The sequence below is a fragment of the Felis catus genome, chromosome D4 (assembly GCF_018350175.1).
Source record: "Felis catus isolate Fca126 chromosome D4, F.catus_Fca126_mat1.0, whole genome shotgun sequence".
NCBI lineage: Eukaryota > Metazoa > Chordata > Mammalia > Carnivora > Felidae > Felis > Felis catus.
The window spans coordinates 93,079,996-93,102,209 of record NC_058380.1 but is presented as its reverse complement, the minus strand read 5'-3'; the positions used below and the strand labels follow the sequence as shown (position 1 = coordinate 93,102,209).

The following is a 22,214-nucleotide window of genomic DNA, read 5'->3' as shown; positions in this document are numbered from 1 at the left end:
GTGTGCCCGTGTCCCGCGGCTGCCGGCTCGGGGGAGCCCGTGGCCGCGACCCTTCCCGACCCGGGAGACAGTGGGTCAGGTCGTGCACAGGACGCCTCAGGTCTCTAGCTCGCAGGGACCCAAAGGTAACACAGGAGACCCAGGAACATCCAGTCCAGTCCGAAACCGCTCTGATCTGACCTGTGAAGCCCCACGTCCCCTCCCGTGTGTGTGTGTGTGTGTGTGTGTGTGTGTGTGTGTAAGGAGGGTTCGTGTGTGGAGGGCCCACCTGAGCAGGAGCAGACTGATGAAGGGGTCAGATGCCTGGTGGGTGGGTCATGCTCACACCCCAGGTCAAAGCTGGCTAGGAGGAACAGGGTGTGCTGGGGTGGCCTTCTTGTCCCCAACGTTCATCCCGAGCCCTGTAGGTGGATGTCACTGTGCTCCGGGTGCAGGTCTGTGCACACTCAGGTCTGGGTCCGATCTGAGAGCTGCAGGGGGAGAGGGCGGAAGGACACTGAGGTGGCCGGGCGGGGCTGTGATGTCTCCGGGCCGTCCGCGGGTCACTGTCTTTACAGAAATCAACCGATGAAATCGGGAAACGATTGGCGGAATCTGGATTCACCCGCCCTACAGAGTTGTACCTGTGTCCCGTCGCCCAGGAGGGCCACCCTGGACCCGTGGAGAGAGTGGCCGCACGCAGGTCACCGGAAGCAAGGCCTGGAGTTGGCCTGGGAAGTCCTCCTCCAGCGCCCCGGCCCCGCCGTAAGTTCTTCGTTCACCGGTCCTGGGACCAGTATTTGGAGTCCCCGGAGTCAGAGCCCGAGGGTGAGAAGGCTGGGGGTGGGCGATGGGGGTGCACGGGGCCCGGGTGGTGCTGGGCCACCCTGGGAGGAGCCCCCGGGGGCTGGTGTGGAGCCAGGAGCGGACTGAGAGCCCCGGGCTGCGGACTGCAGGGTGCAGAGGTCCTCGTGTGGGTTCCTGGCCGTGGCTTCTCGGGGAGGCTCAGAGGTGAGTTATGTGTCTGCAAAGGCCCCTGCAAAGGCCGGCCGTGGAGTCGCGGAGAAGCAGGTGGAACATCTGGCAGCCACCAGGACCCGGCCCTGCAGGGGGCGGGGCTTGGCTCCAGTGGAAGGTTGGTGACCCGCCCACCGTTCAGTTCTGCAGCCCCCGCTCCCCAAGCCTCATCATTGCTGCTCCGTGAAGCTGCTACTCTTTGCTTTTCGGGGCTGTGACTTGTCTGAACCACGTGAGGTCTGTTTCCTTTGTTGTGTGTGGCCCCTGGAGTCCCTGTGCGGCCAACTCAGGGGTCACTCAGCGCCCGGGGAGATAGGTCGCCCGCGTCTCTAAGTTATAGAGAGGAGGTTCCCACAACCTTGCCCTCGGGTTCGAATAACGTTGGAGCGGCTCAGAGAACTCAGACAAGCCTGTCACCTCCTAGATCGCCTGTGTGTCACACAGGACAGCACTCGGGACCAGCCGGGCGGAAGGGATGGGGAGCACAGGGCAAGGTGCAGCGGAGGCTCGGAGCCCCCCTGCTCTCTGCCCATCATCTGTGCTCCTGACCGATCGGGTCCTTCCTCCCAGCTCATCTCGTAACGCCAGCCAAAGACCCTGAGGGCAGCCAAACTAACCCTCAAGCAACAGGGACGGACGTCCCTGACGTCAGCAAGACACCGCGGGATTGACCCCAAGACAGCGATCGACCCGAACTTCACTGTCCACCTCAAGTACCCACTGACCGTTGTCCTAGATTGTCCTCATGTAAAATCCAAGGAAACAAATAAAACTTCACAAGGGGGTGGCACCTGTCATGATCTCGCAGCTTGTGAGTTCGAGCCCCTCACCAGCCTCTATACTAACAGCTCCAAGCCTGGATCCTGCTTCCGATTCTGTGTCTCCCTCTCTCTGCCCCTCCCCTGCTCACACTCTGTCTCTCCTGTCTCAGAAATAAATAAACATTAAAAAAATTAAAAAAAGAAAGAAAAAGAGAGAGAGAGAACCACCACCAGGACTGTCTGCAGCACCTTGAGATGTCAGCCCCCCATCTTCCCAGCACCGGCCTCACCGAAATGGATCCTTTCTTGAGTCACCACCCTTTCCTGTGTCTCTCTGCCCTTGGCTTTTGTCAGCGGTGAGTGGTCGAATCTGGTCTGTTGGGACCCTCGAAGCTAGTGCCCGTGCACACTCGGGCCCCGTGACAGTAACCGAGCATGTCACGCTCTCTGCTATCTCCACGTGTTCACCAGTCGGATGGGCGTTTGGGGAGGCTTCATGACACGGGCACGATTGATTGGATCACTGGTCACTGGGGACCGAACGCCGTCTCCGGCCCCTCTCCCTCCCCAGAGGTGGGGGGAGGGGATGGAAAGTTCCAGCCATGTAATCGCAGGGTTGGCTCCCCCAGCAGCCAGCCTCCCCCCTCAGGTAGAGTCCAAAAGCCACCCATGAACACAGCAAAAGGCAGTGTCACTGTTTTCATCACTCAGGAAATTGGGGAAATCTGTGCCAGAAACAGGGGCGAAGACCAAATATATATTTACCGTGAATCACAGTATCACGGTGTGTATTCAGTGGTGCACAACCGATGCCCAGATCTTTTGCATCTTGCAGAACCGGAACTCTATACCCGGTGGACACCAACTCCCGGTCACCCTCTCCTGCCCAGCTCCCCAAAACCACCCTGCTCCTTCTGCTTCTGTGAGGCCGACCACTCTACATGCCTCATCTCATAGAAATGGAACCATGCAACGTTTGTGTTTTCGTGACTTGCTTAGTTCACTTCGCATCCTGTCCTCAGGGTCACCCACATGGCAGGTGGCAGCAATTCCTTCCCGCTGAAAGCTGGGTGATGTACCAATGCACGTTCCTACCACATTTTGTTCATCCATCACTCACTGGTGGAGGTGGACACTGGGGTGCTCCTGCCTCTTGGCTGCTGGGAATTGTGCTGCTGCAAACTTGGGTGTGCAAATAACTCTTCACAATCCTGCTTTCAATTCTTTGCATGTGTATCCAGAAGTGGAATGGCTGCATCATATGCCGGTTCCATTTTTAATGCTGGAGGAAACACCACACTGCTTTCCAGAGCGGTGGCAGATTTTACTTTCCCACCGACAGGGCATGAGGGTTCTGATTTCTCCACATCCTCACCAATACTGGTTATTTTCTGGTTTTCTCTTTGCTGTTTATAATAGTAGCCCCATCCTAGCCTGATCGGGGTTGGGGGGGAAGTAGACTCAAACTGTTAAAATCAGGAATGAACATGGAGACATCACTACCAACCTTACAGAAATAAAGAGGATTATAAGACGATACCACAAAGAGTTTTCCACCAGCACATCAGACAGCCTAGATAACACGGGTAAATTTCTGGGCGCCTGGGTGGCTCATTCATTAAGACTGACTTCGGCTCAGGTCATGATCTCACAATTCGTGTGTTCAAGTCCCACATCAGGTGAGCTCGAGCCCCACTTCACGTAAAACACAAGTTCCAGTCAGCCCGACTTCTCTCTCTCTCTCTCTCTCTCTCGCTCTAAAAAAAAAAAAAAAAAAAAAAAAAAAGGATCAATTCCTAGAAATATAAACACTACCAAAAACAACTCAAGAATAAATAATAAATCTGAATAGACCTATAGTAAGAGATTGAATCAGGAATCAAAACCCTCCCAACAAAGAAAATCTCGGTGCCAGGATTCACTGCTGGTTAATTCTACCAACCATCTGACAAAGAATTAACACGACTTGTCCCCAAATTCCTCAAAAAGAGAGGAGGGGACACTTCCTAATGCATTCACCATTGTTATCTTCTCCCTGGGGGATATTGTTCTCATGATTTCCTTTAGGTATTTGTGCATATTTGATATCATTGGTTTTAAGTAAGTCTAGAGAGTCTAATGCATGAGCATCCTCAGGAACGGTTTCCGTCAATTGCTTTGTTTTCAACGGTCTACGGGGTCCATGTTCTTGTTTCTTTGCACATCTCAAAAGTGTTTTTTAGTTGGGGTGCCCGGGTGGCTCAGTTGGTTAAGCATCCGACTTCAGCTCAGGTCACGATCTCATGATTTGTGAGTTTTGGCCCCGCATCAGGCTCTCTGCCGTCAGCACAGAGCCCACGTAGGATCCTCTGTCCCCCTCTCTCTCTGCCCCCCCATTCATTCTTTCTCTACCTCAAAATAAATAAATAAACTTTTTGTAAAAAGTGTTTTGGGGGAGGCACCTGGGTGGCTCAGTCGATTAAGCGTCTGACTTCAGCTCAGGTCATGATCTCATGGTTTGTGGCTTCGGGCCCCATGTCGGGCTCTGTGCTGACAGCTGGAGCCTGGAGCCTGCTTTGGATTCTGTGTCTCCCTCTCTCTCTGCCCCTCCTTACTTGTGCTCTGTCTCTGTCTCTGTCTCTCTGTCTCTCAAATAAACATTAAAAAAATTTTAAATGTTTTTTGTTGAAAATTGACATTTTGAATAGTATAATGTACAACTCAAATATCAGTCTTCCCCTCCAGGGTTTACTGGCACAGCTCGCAGTAGTTGCTACTGTAGTGACTTTTCTGAACTAATTGTGTAAAATCTGTATTCCTTGTCGTGTGTGCTCACCGAAGTGTCTGTTCTGTGAATGTGGTGCTCATTGGGCAGACATTTCCTTAAACACCTGGAACCACCGCCCCCCCCAAAAGAAGAAAACAACCTCCAGTAGTTACAGATGGGGAGGAGATGGTCTGCAAAGATCAGGATACACCTTCCACGCCACCCAGGCTGTTTACAACTCTGCCTTGACCTTTCCTTCCTAATTGCAGAGTCTGACAGTCACCAGAGGGGAGAGCCGGGGCCCTTCTCAGGTCTTTCTTGAACATGCACCCAGCCCATGCACGCAAGCGTCCTAGAGGCTCAGGAATAATGGGCCAGAGGTTCTAGGTCCTTATTCCCTAAAGCTCCTCACCACTCGGCCTTTCTTCCAGTTGTTCTGCCCAGTTCAGCCATTGCCTTAGGCAGCCGAGACTAACATATGCCTTGAAATGTTTTGAACATTTAGTGCCCTCTGGTAGCCACCTCACCACTGGGAGAGTTGGTGGCCAGCAAGAAGTCACAGATGACACCAAGGGTCTGGACCTAGTGTTTCTCTCCTGACATGGGGACACCTTCGGGAGGAGCAGATACCTGACACGGACGGGTGGGCAGGGGAGGCCCGAGGCCCCCAGGCATCTGGACTGAATGGTTCGGTTCAGATGGGGTGGGATAGGTGAGGCCCAAGGGACGGGGCCCTGGGGTCCTTCAGGCTGAGGAGGAAGATGAGGGGAGCACAGGGGACTGAGGAGGCTCAGGTTAGACAAGACAGAGCTGAGCAACTCCTCTGGGGGAAAAGTGGGTCAGGTCCAGGCTCACGGGGACCGACCTTGAGGCCACTGTGCTACGGGAAATAAGCCAGTCCCTAAAGCACCGATATTGGAGGACCCCGCTCATGACGGACCGAGAACAGCCAGATTCAGAGGGGTGGGAGGAGCAGTGGGTGCCGGGTCTGGGGAGGGGAATGGGTGTGGGAGGGTTAGGGTCTAGTGGGCAGACACAGAGTTTGGGGTGATGAAAAAGTCGTGAAGATGGATGGAGGGGACGGTTGCAGAACAGTGAATGTACCTATTGCCACTGAATTGTACACCTGAACATGGTTAACATTATCAAGGTTATAGGGGCGCCTGGGGGGCTCAGTCGGTTGAGCGTCCAACTTCGGCTCACGGTTCGTGGGTTCGAGCCCCGCGTCGGGCTCTGTGCTGACGGCTCGGAGCCTGGAGCCTGCTTCGGATGCTGTGTCTCCCTCTGTCTCTGCCCCTCCGCACTAGCTCATGGTCTCTCTCTCTCTCTCAAAAATAAATAAACCTTACAAAAATAAAACAATAAATAGAAAAGCATCCAACATAAAATTGGAGGTGTTTATAGCAGCAAGTGACATGGAAATTGTAACAGTTGGCCAACGTCACGGAGAAATAGCAGTGGCAACACGGACCGCCCTGTGCTTGATGTGAGAAGGGAGACGCAAGGCGGAGAGACTGCAGCACTCACCCTGGCCGGGGCCTCGAGGAAGCGCACAAGGCATGTTTGCGGGACAAGCCGCAATACCCGTCATCCGCCAGAAACATTTTAGTGGCAGTGACAGGGCAAGCGCGACACCCACAACACCGCAGGGACTGAGGGAGGCCAGGGGGTGGGGGGGCAGTCCTGCCCCAGCGGGCGGCGGGCTGTGCCCAGGCTGCCGGGAAGCCAGGCGCCAGCCAAGGGGGTCCTGATCCGGCCTCACCTTCATGTCCTGCCCGCGGCTGCAAGCGACCTTTCAACGCTGACCAGGAACCTGAAGAGCAAGGGGTCTTGCTGGAGCCGTGTCCCCCGGCAGGCCCCCGGTCAGGCCTAACTGTGCCCGTGCCCGATGCGGGCGGCGCCGGGCCTCGGCCATGTCCCGCGACCAGACAGAGAAAGGGAGCAGCGACAGGCCATGTGCTCTGACGGCTGGGGTCAGGGTGGCACCCCTGACGGACACTAGGCCAGCCCGTCATCAGTCCCGGATGACCCGGTGACTCTAGGGCATGGTCACATACCTCAGCTTCTTCATGACGGCGGGCCAGCCCAGCCGTTGTTCGTCCCACAGGTACTCGGGGGACAGCACCTTGGTGGGCTTGTGGTCCAGCAGGTACCTGTTCAGGTGGCTCTCGTCGTGCCACACGGCCTCGATGCCGTGCGCCCGGTCGACCACCATGGCCTGGTGACAGGCCGATGTGAGCCGCAGAACCTTGCCACCGACCCCCCGAAAAAGCCTCCCGCGTAGTAAAACTCGCCCTCGTCCCTGGGGACGTGCGCCTGGGACTGCGGCCGGCGCTCGTAGGTGAAGTCCTCGCGGGCCACCCCGTAGAAGCCGGGGTGCAGGGTGCCGAAGAGCGGGGACAGGATCTCCACGCCCACGTGGTCGCGGAACCTCATGTCCACGTCCACGCACACCAGATAGGCCACCTCGTGGAGGAAGCGCCTCCGGGAATAGTTGCTGATCATCTCCATGCGGAGCATGCACACGTCCTGCCAGCGCAAGTAGCTCCGGACCTCCAGGACCACCACCTGCCTCCCTTCCCCGAGGGGCACGCGGGGCACATCCCCCGGCCGGTCGGTGAACACGTAGTAGGTGACCTTGTGTCCCACCATGAAGTGCTTCTCTGCCGTCTGCAGGAACAGCTCCAGGAAGGCCACGTATCTACAGGGACAGGGGACAGGGCAGGAGGAGGGTCGCTGCCAGAGGCTGGCGGCAGGAGCCCAAAGCCGGGGGCCGCGGACCTGTGCGCATTATTGAGGAGGCAGACCCTGGGCTGCTTAAGGAACAGCCGCTGTCCTGGCCTGTCCTACGCGAGTCTGCCCGCGGCGCCTCCCTACCCTCTGCCCTGGGGGATGGGGGACCATCAGCGCCCCATCTTACAAAGGGGAGCGAGCCTGAGGCGGAGGAGGCTGGTAACCCCTGCAGCCATGAGTCAGCATGCTGGAGCCAGCAGCGCACCCCCGTGCCGAGCTCCCCTGGCAGACCCCCTCCACCCGCAGGACCCGCCCCTGGCAAATCCCCTGAAGGTTCCCACCTGCTGTGAGGGAGTCGAGACCCTTCGGGCACAGCTCTGGTCAACGTGCCCTCGCAGACTTCGGAGAAACTGCAGGGCCGCCCACCTGCACCTCTTGGCTCAGTGGTCGGTCCCTGGCCCCCCAGGACTGTGTTTGCCCCTGCAGGGCCCTCCCTTGAAGGCTACTGGGCCCTCAGTCAACGGTGGGTATTCCGAGAAGGTGTCACCCCCCCATCTCCCCCAGATCAGGACTCAGGCCCAGCATGTGGCAAGGGGAGGCTAAAGAGGGCTCCTGAAGGAAGAGGGGGCTTGCTCGGGCCCCAGCACTGAACCGAGCATGTAAGTTTCCGGGTCCAGGTCTGTATCTCCCCAACCCCAAGAGGTTGGAAGTCTTCTCCAACCGCCTCCCATGGCTGGTCCCTCTTTGAGGGGGCTCACTGCTCCCCACCCTGCACACAGCAGCTCCCCCATCATCGGGCAAGTGCGGTGAGCCCCTCGGTGACAGTTTTTTGAGCAGGCCCTAAGGCTACTTCCCGGTGCTTGGCCCAGAAACCCCTCCCACAGGGAAGGTGGGCACTCCGTTTCAATAGGGGACATGCACACACACACACACACACACACACACAAACACACACACACACCCACACACACTCACACACACACACCCCTGCCCAGCCACCAGTCAGGTCACCAGGGGCAGTCCAGACCCAGCCGATGTGATCGTGGGTTCACAGCTCGACTCGGGGAGTCTGGTTTCCTCTGAGGACATGCCCACCACATGCCCACCCCCTGGGGACTGCACTCGGAGCCCAGAGGGGACACACGCGGACAGCCAGCGCATGCGCAGCAGGCAGTGCTGCGTCAGAGCTACTGGCACTGGCCGAGGACCCTGGGCAGTGAAGCTTCTGGTTGGTGATTTCAGCCACTTGTCTCCAGCGACTGGAGTAGGATTCTGAGGCGACCCTGTGCCCTTCTTACTCCCTGCACTTGGGGCCAAGACCCGGGAAAGAGGTTGCAAAGGCCTCAGGGCCATTCTCTGAGGTCTCGGGTGAACTCTGCAGAGGGAGGAAGCCCCACCTGTCCACACGCGGGCCCAGCACCTACGAGCTTTCACTTCCTCATGGCGATCCCGAGAGAGGATCCTGTCGTCAACCCCACTTTCCAGAGGCTCAGAGAGACCACGCCACTTACCTGCGGCTGCCCAGCTCATTCAGCGGAAGTCACCTGTCCCTGGGGTCCCAGAGCCTCACTGGTCAGCTCCCTCACAGGAGCCTGGGGTCTGGCACCGAGTGCTGTGCCTGACCTGGCTGTCCCCCCTCCATGACCGTCACCCATAAGGGAGCACACAGGAGCCCAGCTCCACAGGCACTGGCTTCCTACCCGTCCAAGGAAGCACACAGCCTCCTCCCTTCTGCTACTGTGGCCGGAGGAGGGCTCCCCTGCCACCTGGATGTTGGGGTGCTCTGCTCCTTCCTTGACTCAGCAGAGGAGCAACCTGGGGTCATTGGTGGGTCTGGAGCTGCCTTCCTGGGTGACGTGCAGCCTTCGGAAAGAGAGCCAGGTGGTGTCCACTCACTAAGCCCGAGAAGACTGCTGAACACGTGGACCTTCACATTAACCCCTAGGAGGACAGGCTGGGTCCCCACCTGCCGTGTGCTGAACACACAGCCAGACCTGATGTCCTCGGTCTCTCCTGCATCCCGGTCCCCACCCTCTATCATCCCATCTACTTACTTTTTTTTTTAAATGTTTATTTATTTTTGAGACACAGAGAGAGACAGAGCATGAGCAGAGGAGGGGCAGAGAGAGAGACAGAGACACCGAATCCCGAGCAGGCTCAGCCTCTGAACTGTCGGCACAGAGCCCGATGTGGTCGGGCTTGAACTCACGGACCGCGAGATTCTGCCCTGAGCTGAGGCCGATGCTGAAAAGACTGGGCCACCCAGGCGCCCCGTCACCTACTTACTTTTTGATCGCAAACACCGTTAGTCCGGTGGTGGTGTTCCGGAGCCGGAACTGCTCATTCAGGATGTCAATGTTGAAAGTCCCTTCCCAGATGATGGGGGCCAGCCAAGGGGTGAGGACAAGGACATCTTTCCTACTGCAGCACAAGTGAGCCACCCTGTGTCAGTAGCATGACAGTGAACACACGGAGGGCCCTGGTGCATCACCACCCCCACCCGGGACCCCACCCCACCCACCCAGCCTGTACCCCATCAGGGACCCACAGGGCTGACCCTCCTTCCAGAAGGCCTTCACATGTGCAAGAAACAAATGACATGGAAATCAAAACTCAGACTCGTGCAAATCACTCACAGCCCTTAGCGAACACTGGACCCTGCTGGACCTCAGCGTGGGAGCTGGGATTTGCCGGCGAGGGGGCAGGGGCCGTCCTCCAGGAAGGAGGAGGCGCCCCTTGGGCATTCTTTGGTGGAGAGAGAAAGGACGGAGAATAATTGGTGGGCTCCAAATTCAGACTCAGAAGCTGCCGAAGCAAGTTCCCGCCGAGTTTTCAGTGAAACCGCCTTTTAGTGTGTATGGTGAGTTTGGGGAGGTGTTCAGCAAGTTAGTGACGAAGGTGTTAGCACCTTGAGCTGGGGGTAAACCATCCTGAGGTAAAACAACATGATGGGAGTGAGTCTGCAGGAAGATGGAGACCAGACATGTCCCAGTCCATGGGAGCAGGCGTCAGAGATGCGGGTCGTCCTGAGGAGGGACTCGGGCAAGTGAAACCCAAGGGAGGCAGCGGTGGTCACCTTCAGACGGACAGGTTTCTGGTCTGGGGACTGGCAGCCCAGGTGACAACGTGAGGAAGCAGAGGCCCCAGCGGATCCCCAGCGAGAAGTGTGACCGGCACCCCTCTCTGAGACAACAGAGCGCAGCCCCCATCCACGGCCGCAGGCGCGGACCCTCCCCCAGCACGGCTCATACCAGGACCAGCGAGAAACTCTGGTGCAGCGTGTGGGGTGAGGCGGGCGTGGGGTGTGTGCTCTTCCCGAACCAGCTTTCCCCGGGGCTGGGTGCTGGCCACTCAAGTCTCTTCCTCTGCATCCTGTGTCCCCACATCAGAATTTCCAAATCGCCCAGGCCCTGGAACGTGGGCCGTTTCTGAGTTTTCACTCCCAGCTTCCTCAAGGGATCAACCTTGTCCATAAATCTCTCCTTTTTCAGGACACAAGCCGTCAAGTGGAGTTTCTGGGTCAAATTTTATATCATTTGTCAGGTATAAGCCTCGGCTTTCAGCCTCCACGGTCTCCTGGGCCACTGAGAGCCTTGCTTGGGAAAACGGGGGTGCAGAGCCCCAGAGACTATGATCTCCAGGAGGGATCGGGCAGGCGAGCTCTGAGTGGAGTGACCAGGGTACCTGGGGTGACCGGCCTAGCAGGGACCGTCCTGTCCCCGGCCCCATACCGGCCCCCACGACGGTGGCGGTTGAGGAAGGCGCGGACACTCGTATGGGTAGTTCCCGCTCTGGCTCGAACGGGGGCTCTAATCCCGGAACTGGCCCCAGGGCTGAAGCTGGAGCTGGCCCCATCTCTGCAGCTGGGGCAAGAGGCGGTGCTGGACCTGGCTCCAGCTCTAGGGAAGGTGCTAGAACCGCAGGCACCTCCAGAGAGGACCCAGACCTGCTTCTGCAGCCGGATATAGCTCTGGAGCTGAAGCTAGAGCTTCTGCTGTAGACTCTGGCTCTGGCTCCCGAGTGGGTGCTGAAGCGGCTTCAGCTTTGGCCCTGGAACTGCAGCTGGCCTTGCAGCCAGTGCGAGCGACACAGCTGGTGTCAGAGTCCCCGGGGGGATCCAATTCTGGAACCACTGCGGGAGCTGTCCATGGTGCTGGAGCTGCTTTGGTTCGGAGCTGGCTCTCCTCGCGGCTGCTATGCTGGACCCGGTGCCGGGGGCCCTGCTTGCATCGCCGGTCCTGGATGTGGCCCTCCGGCTGGTGGCGAAACCGGCGGGGTCGCTGGTCGGAGCCCCGGCATTGGCTCCACTTGCGGAACCAGTGTCCAGGCGGACGCCGTCTCCAGAGCCGGCGCTGGAGCGGACACAGGCTCCGGCACAGGAGGCGGTGATGGAGCCAGTGCCAGAGCAGGACGTCTCTGGGATGTCGGTGCCAGAGCTGGTTCTTTGCCCGGAGGTGGCATCGGCTCTGCGTCTACCACTGGTGCCCAAGGCAGCTTTCGCTTTGGAGTCAACGCAGCAGCTGGCCCTTGCGGGGGCTTCTGCTCCAGACCCGGTATGAGAACTGTTGCTGTCGCAGGCTCTGACCCTGAAGTCGGTCCTGACTCTAGTTCTGGAGCCGATGCTGGAGTCGATGCTGGAGCCGATGCTGGAGCTGGCTCTTCCTTGCAACTTGGCACTGGCTCTACATGGGGCTCGAGCAGCTTCTCACTCTAACGTGGGCACTGGAGCGACCACCGGGACTGACACAGGAGTTCGCAAGAGAGCGGCCGCCATCTCTGGAGGCAGCGCTACAGCAGGCATCGAGTCAGGGCTGGCTGGTGGGAGAACACCGACCCTGACCTTGGACCTGGCACCGGAGCTAAAGCTGGAGTGGCCTCGATCTCGGCAGTTGAGTCAGTGCCGGACCTAGAGTTGACTCGAGCTGGCAAGTGGCTTGACCTCGGGCTCTGGAGCCGGTTCTGGCTCTTGTTCTGAGCTGGTGACAGAACCAGCTGTGCCAGTGGCTCAGACGCAGAGGCCGGGGCTCAGACTGACTCTGGGTCTGGAGCTTCAACGGGAGCTGGCTGGCTCTGCAGGTCTCTCAAGCTCTTGAGCCAGTGCCGGAGCTGGCTCTAGGGCGGGATCTGGCGCTGAGGCCACTTCCGGTGCTGATGCTGGCTCTGGAGATGGTTCCAGCCCTAGAGATGCCTGTAGCTCTAGTCGTGCTGCCGGAAGCGATGAGGACTAGGTCTAGTTCACTCCTGCCTTGTCCGTTGCTCTGGAATGTACGTCGGTCCGACCCAGACTCCAGAGCTGGCTGGTGCCGGACCTGGCAAGTCGGTTGACGACAGAGCTGCCTCTGTCTCTGCAGCCGGTGATACCGCGGGTGCCTGTGCTGGTTCCAGCCCTTCCGCTGGTCCTGGAGCCGGTGCTGGAGCTGGCTGTGGTTCCCGGGCTCTCACGTGAGCTGATGTTAGAACAATGGCTCTGGACTTGACACTGGATCAGGTGAGAGAGCCGGCCCGCACTCCGTAGCTGCCGCTCTGTCTGCTGCTGGGTTTGTGCCGGAGAGGGCTCTAACTCCGGATTCGGTACCAAAGAGCTGGCCCTGAAGGCGGTGCGAGCTTTGGAGCCGGGGGTTGAGCCGGCACTGGTGCCGCAAGAGGACGAAAATTGGCCACGTGAGCGCCTTCCCACCTGCCTTTGCAAAACCAGAAAACGTTCCAGCGCCGCGCAGAGAAGCCCCAGCCTGAGGATCCACCCCAGGGCGTCTTCCTCACCTGTAGACCGTATGCGTGAACATCAAATACCTTTCTTTTCTTCCCTTCCTTGTCTTCTTATCGTGTAACATAAGATGCATTAATAACGGCTCACTTCACATCATAGGATGTAAGTCACGGGATATCAAAGACAAGCGTGGACGTCCCCTGAGAGCTCAGCATCCTCCTCGGAGAGAGAATTCGTATGGTTTGAACTGTACGTGGGACAGCTGTGCTACGTTAGGAGGGAGGATGTCTTTCTCACTGTCTTTATTTGGAGCTTAACCTGGAGAACCTCAACTACCACAGCGCTAAACTGCCTTCCCGTTCCCACTTTAAGAGTCTCTGTCACTTGCGGGCCTTAGAGACCGAGCGCCACGTAGCGTGCAAAGTGCCTCCCCGGTCCAGGCCTCGTGCTGCGTACTGGGCTCGGCGGGCACCTCCTGGGAATGCCGAGAAGTGCGTGGCTGATGCTTTCCTGCTTTCCTGGCTGAGGACACAGGTGACCCCCCAAGCCCTCTTACCTGGAAGAGGCCACAGTGTGGGCTCAACCTGCCGCTCGTGAGACCGGCCAGACACACCGTCAGCACCCAGACTCCCGGAAGAGAAAAGCGGGCCTCCCGACGCGAGGCCTCAGAAAACAAGCCAGAAATGGTCTTTTCGGAACGTGGACTTCCAGAAAGGAAGTCAGTACAGAAGATGCTGTATTCCCTCTGACATGCGTCTCGGGCGAGCAGGGGATTTTGCCTCCTGGTCATTACCCGTTAGGACACATGCTTGACATGCTCTGTTTCCTGTATAGTCGTCTCCTTTAATACTAAATATTCTCACTCTACAGTCGGGACAGAGAAGAGGAAATTATGGCATACGCATGCCAGAGGCAGCCACCACCTGGAAGATTATCATTCCTATTTTGATTTCTAGTTGTCCCTGGTGGGGGGTGCCCTCTGAACGGGCCCACCCCCAGGCACACAGTGGCCCGAACGAGGCTAACCAAGACCAAAGAGCTCCCATCCGGATCCTGATGAGCTTCCAGAGAAGTTCTGTGTGTTTGTGTGAGGGAGAAAGACAGAAGAAGAGGGAAAGCGACACGACTTCGTGGTTTTCAAGCTGCTGTCAAATCCGATCGCCACTGAGTACAGAAAACGCGTGACAGAATCCAACACCATTTCGTGATACGAACGCTCAAAGCGGAAACAAAAGGGAACTTCCTGAGCGCTCCTACAGGCCACCTGCGAACAAGCCGCAGCTCCTGTCACCCTGAACGGAGAAAAGACTGGAAGCCTTGTCCCTGAGTTCAGGAGCCAGACGGACGAAGCCCAAGCCCCCGGCAGCAGCCCACGCTGTCCTAGAGGTCTCGGCCGTGTCGACGAGGCAAGAAAGGGGGATAACAGACATCTAGGTCGGAGGGAATGAAGGAAAGACGTCTCTAGTTGCAAATAACATGACTGTGTACATGGGAAATCGTACAGAATACACAGAAAAGCTTCCAGAGGTAATAAAATAGTTCAGCAAGGCTGCAGGATACAAACACAGTACCAAGAAAGAAATTGTACGAGACAGTAAACTGGTGCAGCCGATGCATGGAAGCTCCTCAAGACATCGAAAAAAGAAACACCACGTAGCATGACAATTCCACTTTCGGGTATTTACAGGAAGAAAACGAAACACTCACACCAAAAGATATCTTACCCCCGACCCCCAACATTACTTACAGAGTCAAGACGTGGAAGGAACCCAAGCGTCCACGTGGATGGACGGAAAAAGAAGATGTGGGAGTGTGCGCACACAGACACGTACATATCACAGAATACTAGTCAGTCATAAACAAGGAGGAAATCCATTTGTGACAACACAGATGAGGATATTATGCTAAGTGAAATAAGTCCGACAGAGAAAAACAAATATCATATCTCCTTTGAAAGTGGGATCTTAAAAACAGAGCTCAAAGAACTCACAGATAGAGCGATCACACCGCCGGTTGCCAGAGGCAGGGGCTAAGGGATGAGCGAACCGGGGAAGGTGGTCGAAAGGTACAATCTGCCGGTGATAAAATAAATAAGTCTAGGGATGTGATGTGCAGCGTGGTCACTATAGTTAATACCGCATTGCACGTGTGGAAACTGCCAAGGGGTAAATGTGAAAAGTCTCTGTAACAAGAAAACATGTGCAACCACGTGTGCAGATGGACGTTAACAGGACCTGCTGTGTGACCACTCGGCCATACACACAGCTACCCAATCATCGAGGTATATACGGAACTGACTGAATGCCACACATCAGTGAAACAAAATCAGGGGCGCCCGGGGGGCCCAGTCGGTTAAGCGGCCGACTTGAGCTCAGCTCATGATCTCACAGTTCGTGGGTTCAAGCCCCGCATCGGGCTCTGTGCTGATGACTCAGAGCTGGAGCTGCTTCGGATTCCCTGTCTCCCTCTCTCTCTGCCCCTCCCCCACTTGCACTCTTTCTCTCTCTCTCTGAAAAAGAAACACTACAAGTAGGTGAACTGAAAGACAGCATCACGAAAGCTAGAAGGCACCCTACTGAATGGGACAATGAATCGGCTAAGGACATATATCCTAAGAGACTTGCATGTGGAATGCATATTAAATCTTACAACTCAATAGGAAGAAACTGCGCATCCAATTTAAAAATGGGAAATGCAGGAGCGCCTGGGTGGCTCAGTCGGTTGAGCGTCCAACTTCGGCCCAGTTCGTGATCTCACAGCTCGTGAGTTCGAGCCCCGCGTCGGGCTCTGTGCTGACCGCTCAGAGCCTGGAGCCTGCTTCTGCTTCTGTGTCTCCCTCTCTCTCTGCCCTTAACCCACTCACATTCTGTCTCTCTCAATAATAAATAAACTTTAAAAAAAAAATTTAAAAAAATGGGAAATGTAGCTGAGGAGACATTTCTCGAGAAACGATAAACAAGTGACCAACAATGTTCCACATCGTTTTTAGGATGGAAATCCAATCAAGGCCACAATGAGATACAAGTTCACATCCACCAGGACGGCTGTCATTAAAAAGATAGATATTAAGAAGTGTTGGCAAGGATGCGTAGACGTTGGGGTCCTCCTCCTTTGCTGGCAGAAATATAAAGTGATGTAGCCCTTTGGGAGACAGTCTGGCCATTTTTCAAAACGTAAACACGGAGTATCCGTATGATCCAGGGATGAAAACCTGTGAAAAGCCTGACCGTGAACATTCACAGCATTGCCACTCACAGTTGCCCAAAGGTAGAAACACCCCCAGTGTCCATCGACTGCTGAGTGGATACAGAACACGGCCTATCTACACCATAAAAATGATTTGAAGAACATTATTAGGCTTGAGCCCGACTGAACTCCCGGTCCATGCCGCACTCATGGTGAACCTTGACAACATCAGCTGCATTAAAGGAGCCTCCGGAAACCAGCACATCTGCGTTATTCTGTGTATAGAAAAGGCCCCACACAGCCTCCCTAGCTACAGCTGGGCACCTGCTACCAGGTCATTACAGGAAAAATGACCTCAGGTGTGCCCCTGCCTCCAGGCGCCCCGAGGGGGTCGAGGGCAGTGGTGGTGGACGGTGCCCCCCTTGGTGCCGAGGATCCGCCCTCTCACCTGCTGGATGACGGGGGTCCCCGATCCTCCATGGAGGGACGGAGGTCTCCAGCCGGTCCCTTCATACACAAACAAGGACAGTGCAAGACAAAGGCCCGGGGACAGGCAAAGGATCCCCGGTCCCCCGGGGCGGCTGGGCAGTCAAAGGGCACCCAACCTGCCCCAGCACCGGAAAGTCCTAAGTGGACTCTGGGCACCGGCTGAGCCCCGTGCAAGGGCTGCAAACTGTGGGCGGACACGGGTCGCCCTGCAACAGGTTGCGCACACCGAGTGCGCACGACGAGGCCCCACAGCAACAGGAGGAACCCTTCCAACACCCCCACGGATGTGCACCATGCTGGACGAGGAGGGGCGGAGTCTCCGGGGCGGGGTGCGCGCTCTCCTGGCTGGGTCCCGGGACACGGCTAAGTGAGGACAGAGGCCCACGAGCTGAGCCCGAGCCTCCCTTCCCCTGCGCCAGGTTGCGTCTCCTCCCCTGCCCTGGTTGGAAGGCCCCAGTCCTGCCCCAGTGTCCCCACCTCTGCCTCTGGCGTCCCCACCCCTTGCCTCCTGCTACCCTCCAGCCCGGCTGAGAGCCCACACTGTCCCCAGACTGGGTGAGCGATGTGGTTCCACCTCAGGCCCTCAGGGACAGTTGGGAAACAAGCCAGGAAAGGCGGGCACTGGCCCAAGGCAGCTGGAGGAAACACCTGTGCGCTCACTCCTCTGTCCCGGCTGTTACTGGCCATGTGAAATTCTGGAACGAAAGGTTGGGCCAGTTTGAGGCGGAATACAAAATGTAGACACTGTGGGGAGGGCTGAGACCCAAGAAACACAGCAGGTTTCCGGGGGAGATGTGCGTCCCCCAACATCCCCGCCCCTGCCAGGCAGCCCTGCCGCCCCAGACCCTGCACGCCAGGCACGGTGTCGCCCACTGGGGTGCTGGCCGGGGTCCAGCGTCTGCCATGACCCTAATTGTAGAAGATCTTGTTTCAGAAAATCTAGAACAGGGTGTTATGCAGACATCGTGTGTGATACCTTGTTCCAGTTACTGGCATATTTCCTACAGGATATTAGAAACGAGAAAGAGAACAGTGATGGGCCCGGAGACACCCCATATTCCCACCGCTGACCTCCACCTCCCCTGGCTCCCAGGTGGGTCCTGGGCGTTTGAGTCGGCATCAAACTGGGAACAGGGTGCTTGGCTTTCCACGGCATCGCCCTCGGACGCCCCGGTGTCGTGGCTCCAGGGACTGACCGGCTAGAGGTCACCTGCTTAGCCCACACGCGTGTCCAGACGGGCAGGCTGCAGGCCCCGGGCGCTTCTCCCTGCCCCTCCGCGTCAGCTCTGTGCTGCCCCTGCCCCTTGCCTGGGGGCTGTTGGACTCCGCTCCAGGCCGGCGGCCACCACGTCCCCAGTCGGAGAGGGAGGGCTGGCGAGAACACCCGCAAGCGACGTATTTCTGGCGTCCGTGCCCGGCTCGAGCGGCACCCGCTCCGGTCAGCTCCATGCGCACACACCCCTCCCGTGCCCTGCTGGATTCTCAGCCCTCAAACTGTGCCGGGTGAGGAATGACACTTCACATCTCGCTGACTCACTGGGACCGTCCCAGAGCCGCACGACCCGGGCCCCGCTGTTTACAGTGACAGATGGGAGCCGCAGCCTCGTGTCCATTCACTCATCCCCGCACGCGTCAGCACCCGTGTCTGTCTGCTGCTGTGTGCAGGCACCCGCACACGATGGTGAAGCCCAGACACCACCCCGCCCTCGAGCTCACAGCCGAAGCGGTGGGACGGCGACCCCCCCACGGTCAGCAGCTGGGGGCCACAGAGGCAGAGCATCCCCACCCTCCCCAACCTGCAGTGACCCCCGACTCCTGGCCCGACATCCGGCGCCCTGCGTGAGCTGGTCCATACGCCCTCCCCCGTGGGCACCCCTCACCCCACTCCGGCCTCCCTAGGGCCTTCCTCCCCCAGGGAGCCCACGGAGCCCCAGCCCCTCATAGGCCACTGCCGCCACCACCCCTCCCATGGCCCCCACCCAGGACGTCCTCATCTCCAGGCTTGGAGCCTCCTCAGGCTCCGTGCGAGCTCAGGCTTTGGGTCGGATTGTCCGGGGGGCAAACCCACAATAGGGCCATGTCCCAGCCCTGTGACCCACAAGCTCACGTGGTGGGTGTCAGAGCCTCATTTTCTTCGTTGAAAATTGGGTCTGTGACTCCCATCTCAGGAAGGTGAGCAGGGGGCACAGGCGTCACCTGGCTGGGGGAGCCCCACCCCAACATAAGACCTGTGATGGTCAGGGCAGGGCTCCATGAGGGTGAAGACTGAGTCCCTCGTTCCCGTTCACGGCTGGACTTGGTCACTCAGAGCTGAGTGCCCTTGACCCGGGGCCACAGTTCATGTATAAGAAGGGGTGAAGTCAGTGAGCACCCTGGGGAGTCCCTAGCAACTCTAACCACACCCAACACTCAGACATCCCCCGATGTGCCCCCTCCTTCCTGGCCTCCCTCCCAACCCTCTGATCCAGCCAGGGCTGCAGCCAGGGACAGGCTCCCCTTGTGTCCCGGGTCCTGGCAGGAAGACCGTGGGAGGAGGTGGAGAGAAGGAGGGGGAGGCGGGAGGTGACAGGCCGATCCTCTCCTTGCCCATACTTGGTGTCCACCGTCTCCTCCAGGCCCCCTGCCCCGGCCGTGCACCCAGCTGGACCCTGGGGGGGAGCGTGGGGTCTGTGACAGCTGGGACGGTATAGGTACATTCGGCGACCCTCGTGTACCCGCGTGTCCAACCCACCCGGCCCTCAAGTCTGCAGCCCACTGGCTGGGGTGAGGCTGATCTGAGGGCTCACAGGATTTGGGGTTACAGGGCAGCGGTCTGGAGGCAGGGCGCACATGGGATCAGTGGCACGGAGTCCCCCGGGGAGGGCACACAGCCGCACCTGGCCGAGGTAACGAGACCCAGCTGCCCTTTGCTAGGGAGGCCTGTGTGCCTGGCACATCTCCTCTCCATCCACCCAGGAGGAGAGCCTGGGCCCTGTGCACGCTGACGTCACTCCACGCCCAACCTCAGGGCCAGGTGGGAGACTGAGGCCAGGGACCGGCCCAGGATACGTGAGGTGGGCAGAGTCCAAGCAGTGGGGATCTCCATCCTAGGCCAAACTCAGTCGTCCCCTAGGGTTCGCCCTGGGAATGAGACCCCTGAGATCTCGTCGGATCCCTATCAACGCCATACGAAGTGGGGCTGTTATATCTGGATGTCCCCAGACCGTACAGGCAAGCACACGCACACACACACACACAGACACACACAGACACACACACACACACACACACACACACACAGACACACATGCGCACACTGACCACCCGGCAGTGGTTCAAAGGGAGTACACCCTGGAGGGGGGAGGTGACACCGGGGCAAGAAGGGGATTGGAGGCAGCTCTGCCACGGGGCAGGGGCCCCCAGTGGGCTGGCAGCACGACCAGGGCTCATACGTGGGGTGGGAGGACGTGCCAGCCTGATGGCCAGGGGGTTCCAGGGTACCCAGGGGGCTGCCTGGGCTGGGCACTTCCCCGGGGCACCCGGAGAAGACGGGGTTTGGGGTCCTGTGTCCACCACCAGCCTGGAGCTAGAAGGAGAAACCCCCCTACTGGGAGCGGGCTAAGGGACAGGCCTCAGCTTACTCCTGTGTAAATTGGGCTGCATAGACGTGGTGTCCCAAGGGTCCCACAGGCTTGTCTGCTGGCCCTGGGCCTCCACCCCTGCCCCAAGATGCTCCTGGTACTGGGAAAATGCTTTCTCCTCCCTCAAGGTCCTTCTGAGTGGAGTGCAGCCTGAGGGCTTGGAGGACCGAGGACCTGGGTGGGCAGCACGTGGCCGAGCAGTGGACCCTGGTGTGGGGACCGAGGTCAAGACCCTCCTTGTCGGAGCCCCGGGGCCTCATTAGGAAGGGCTTCCAGAGGTAGTGCCCTGGCTGGGGTGAGGAAGCCTTAGGAATGAACGGGACACCGGGACGGGAGAGGTGGAACGGGGGACAAGGGAGGCTTCTGAGGTCCTCACTTCGCCCGTGGAGCCCGCTGGTCCTGCCCCTGTGCCCCCCTAGGGCCAGGGAGGGCTGTTGCCTTGACTACATCCAAACAAAGTCTGTGTTTTGTTTTCTGGTTTCCAAGCCTGGGACTGTCATGATGGTGCTGACCACCAGGGGGCAGGCTGTGTCCACTGTGCTCAGTGAAGCCTCTGGAGCGGGAAGGGACGCTCAGGGTTCAATCTGGGCGTCCCCTGCCCCCAACCCAACATGTACCTCTTACTATTAGTCTGCATGTCCACAGCATGAGCTGCTCAGAGGCAGGTAGGGACTCTGAGATCCTCTCTGGACGCATTCAGCTCCTGTGCCTCTCACCCTGAGCAGGCACTGTTTGGCCCGGGGGCTGGAGTTAGAGGTCCCGTGAGGTCCCAGCCCTCCAGGAGCTCACAGCCCAGAGGGGGAGGTGGGTCAAGGCACAAGAGCGAATCCATGTGAAAGGAAAAACCAACACTGTCGGGAAATGAAGCAGGGTGAAGGAGGGCGGCCAGGGGCCCCTGAGTGGGTCTCACAGGCCTCCACGGTGGCCCTGATGCTGGGACCCAGAAGGACAAAAGGAGTCAGTCCCGCACATGTCTGCAAGCAGTGTGCTGTGGGGACAAGCAAAGCTGCAGAGACTCGGAGGCACAGAGGGTTTTTCTGGAGAGGAGCTGAGGAGGAGCCAGTGTGGCCGGAGAGAGCTCGGGAGGGAGGAGGGCGGCCCAGCCCCCAGCCTGGAGGATGGGCTGTTGTCTGTGCTGGGGGACACATTCACCTTCCTTGGACCACCTCACACTTTCTGTACCAGTCTCCCGGCTCGGCTCGGCTGGGAGCCTCAGTCCCACGGTCACCCAGGAGGCCAGGGCTGCAGCCTCAGCTGAGACTCGACTGGGGCAGGGTCCGCCTTCAAGACCGCGACCGGGCACGTGCTCTTGGCAGGATTCGGCTGGGCCTGGGGGGTCTCAGGACTTCTGTGTCTCAGCCCGGACCCTCTGCAGGTTCTTGGCACTGGGCGTCCTGGAGCAGCTCATATTATCTGCTCTTGCTTCGTCAGAGAGAGACACACACACAGACACAGACACTGACACAGAGACAGAGAATGGACCCGGGAGAAAAGGAACCCGGAGACGCCACAGGCTTTCATGAACCACCTTGGAAGCGACACCCATCGTTATATTCTCTCCCTCAGAACCGGTCACACGGGCCTTCCACCGGGGAGGGGAGGGGATGTCACGAGGATACAAGAGGCTGTGTCAGTGAAAGAGGGCACGTGTCAGAGATAGAGACCCCTGTGCGTGCTGTGACGCCACAGTCTGACGCCAGCCAGGACAGGGCTGGTCCTCCCGTGGCCCAATCACAAACTGGGAGATGCAGAAGGCTGGACAGTCACACCACAGAGGGGAGAGCATCCCTCACGACCCAGGGCCAGAACGGTTCACAGGCCTCTGGGCCAAATAATGCACCAAAGCCAGTGCGTTCCCTGGGATGGAGGCCAGACCCGTCCCAGTCCAAGGGAGGCGGCCCCACGGGAGCAGGCATCAGAGATGCGTGGCGTCCCGGGGAGGGACTCGGGCAAGTGAAACCCAGGGAGGCAGCCCT

At 58.4% G+C, this 22,214-nt stretch overlaps 1 long non-coding RNA gene and 1 pseudogene across 1 annotated transcript; one reads left to right on the top strand and one right to left on the bottom strand.

Annotated features, from left to right (window-relative positions):
• Nucleotides 1-95: 95 nt before the first annotated feature.
• On the top strand, nucleotides 96-1,791 carry LOC123381712. Its single transcript, XR_006589052.1, has 3 exons — nucleotides 96-125; nucleotides 558-807; nucleotides 1,567-1,791. It is a non-coding gene; the product is annotated as an uncharacterized LOC123381712 (long non-coding RNA).
• Nucleotides 1,792-6,517: 4,726 nt separating this feature from the next.
• Nucleotides 6,518-11,091, bottom strand: LOC123381518 (annotated as a pseudogene).
• Between the last annotated feature and the right edge of the window lie 11,123 nt (nucleotides 11,092-22,214).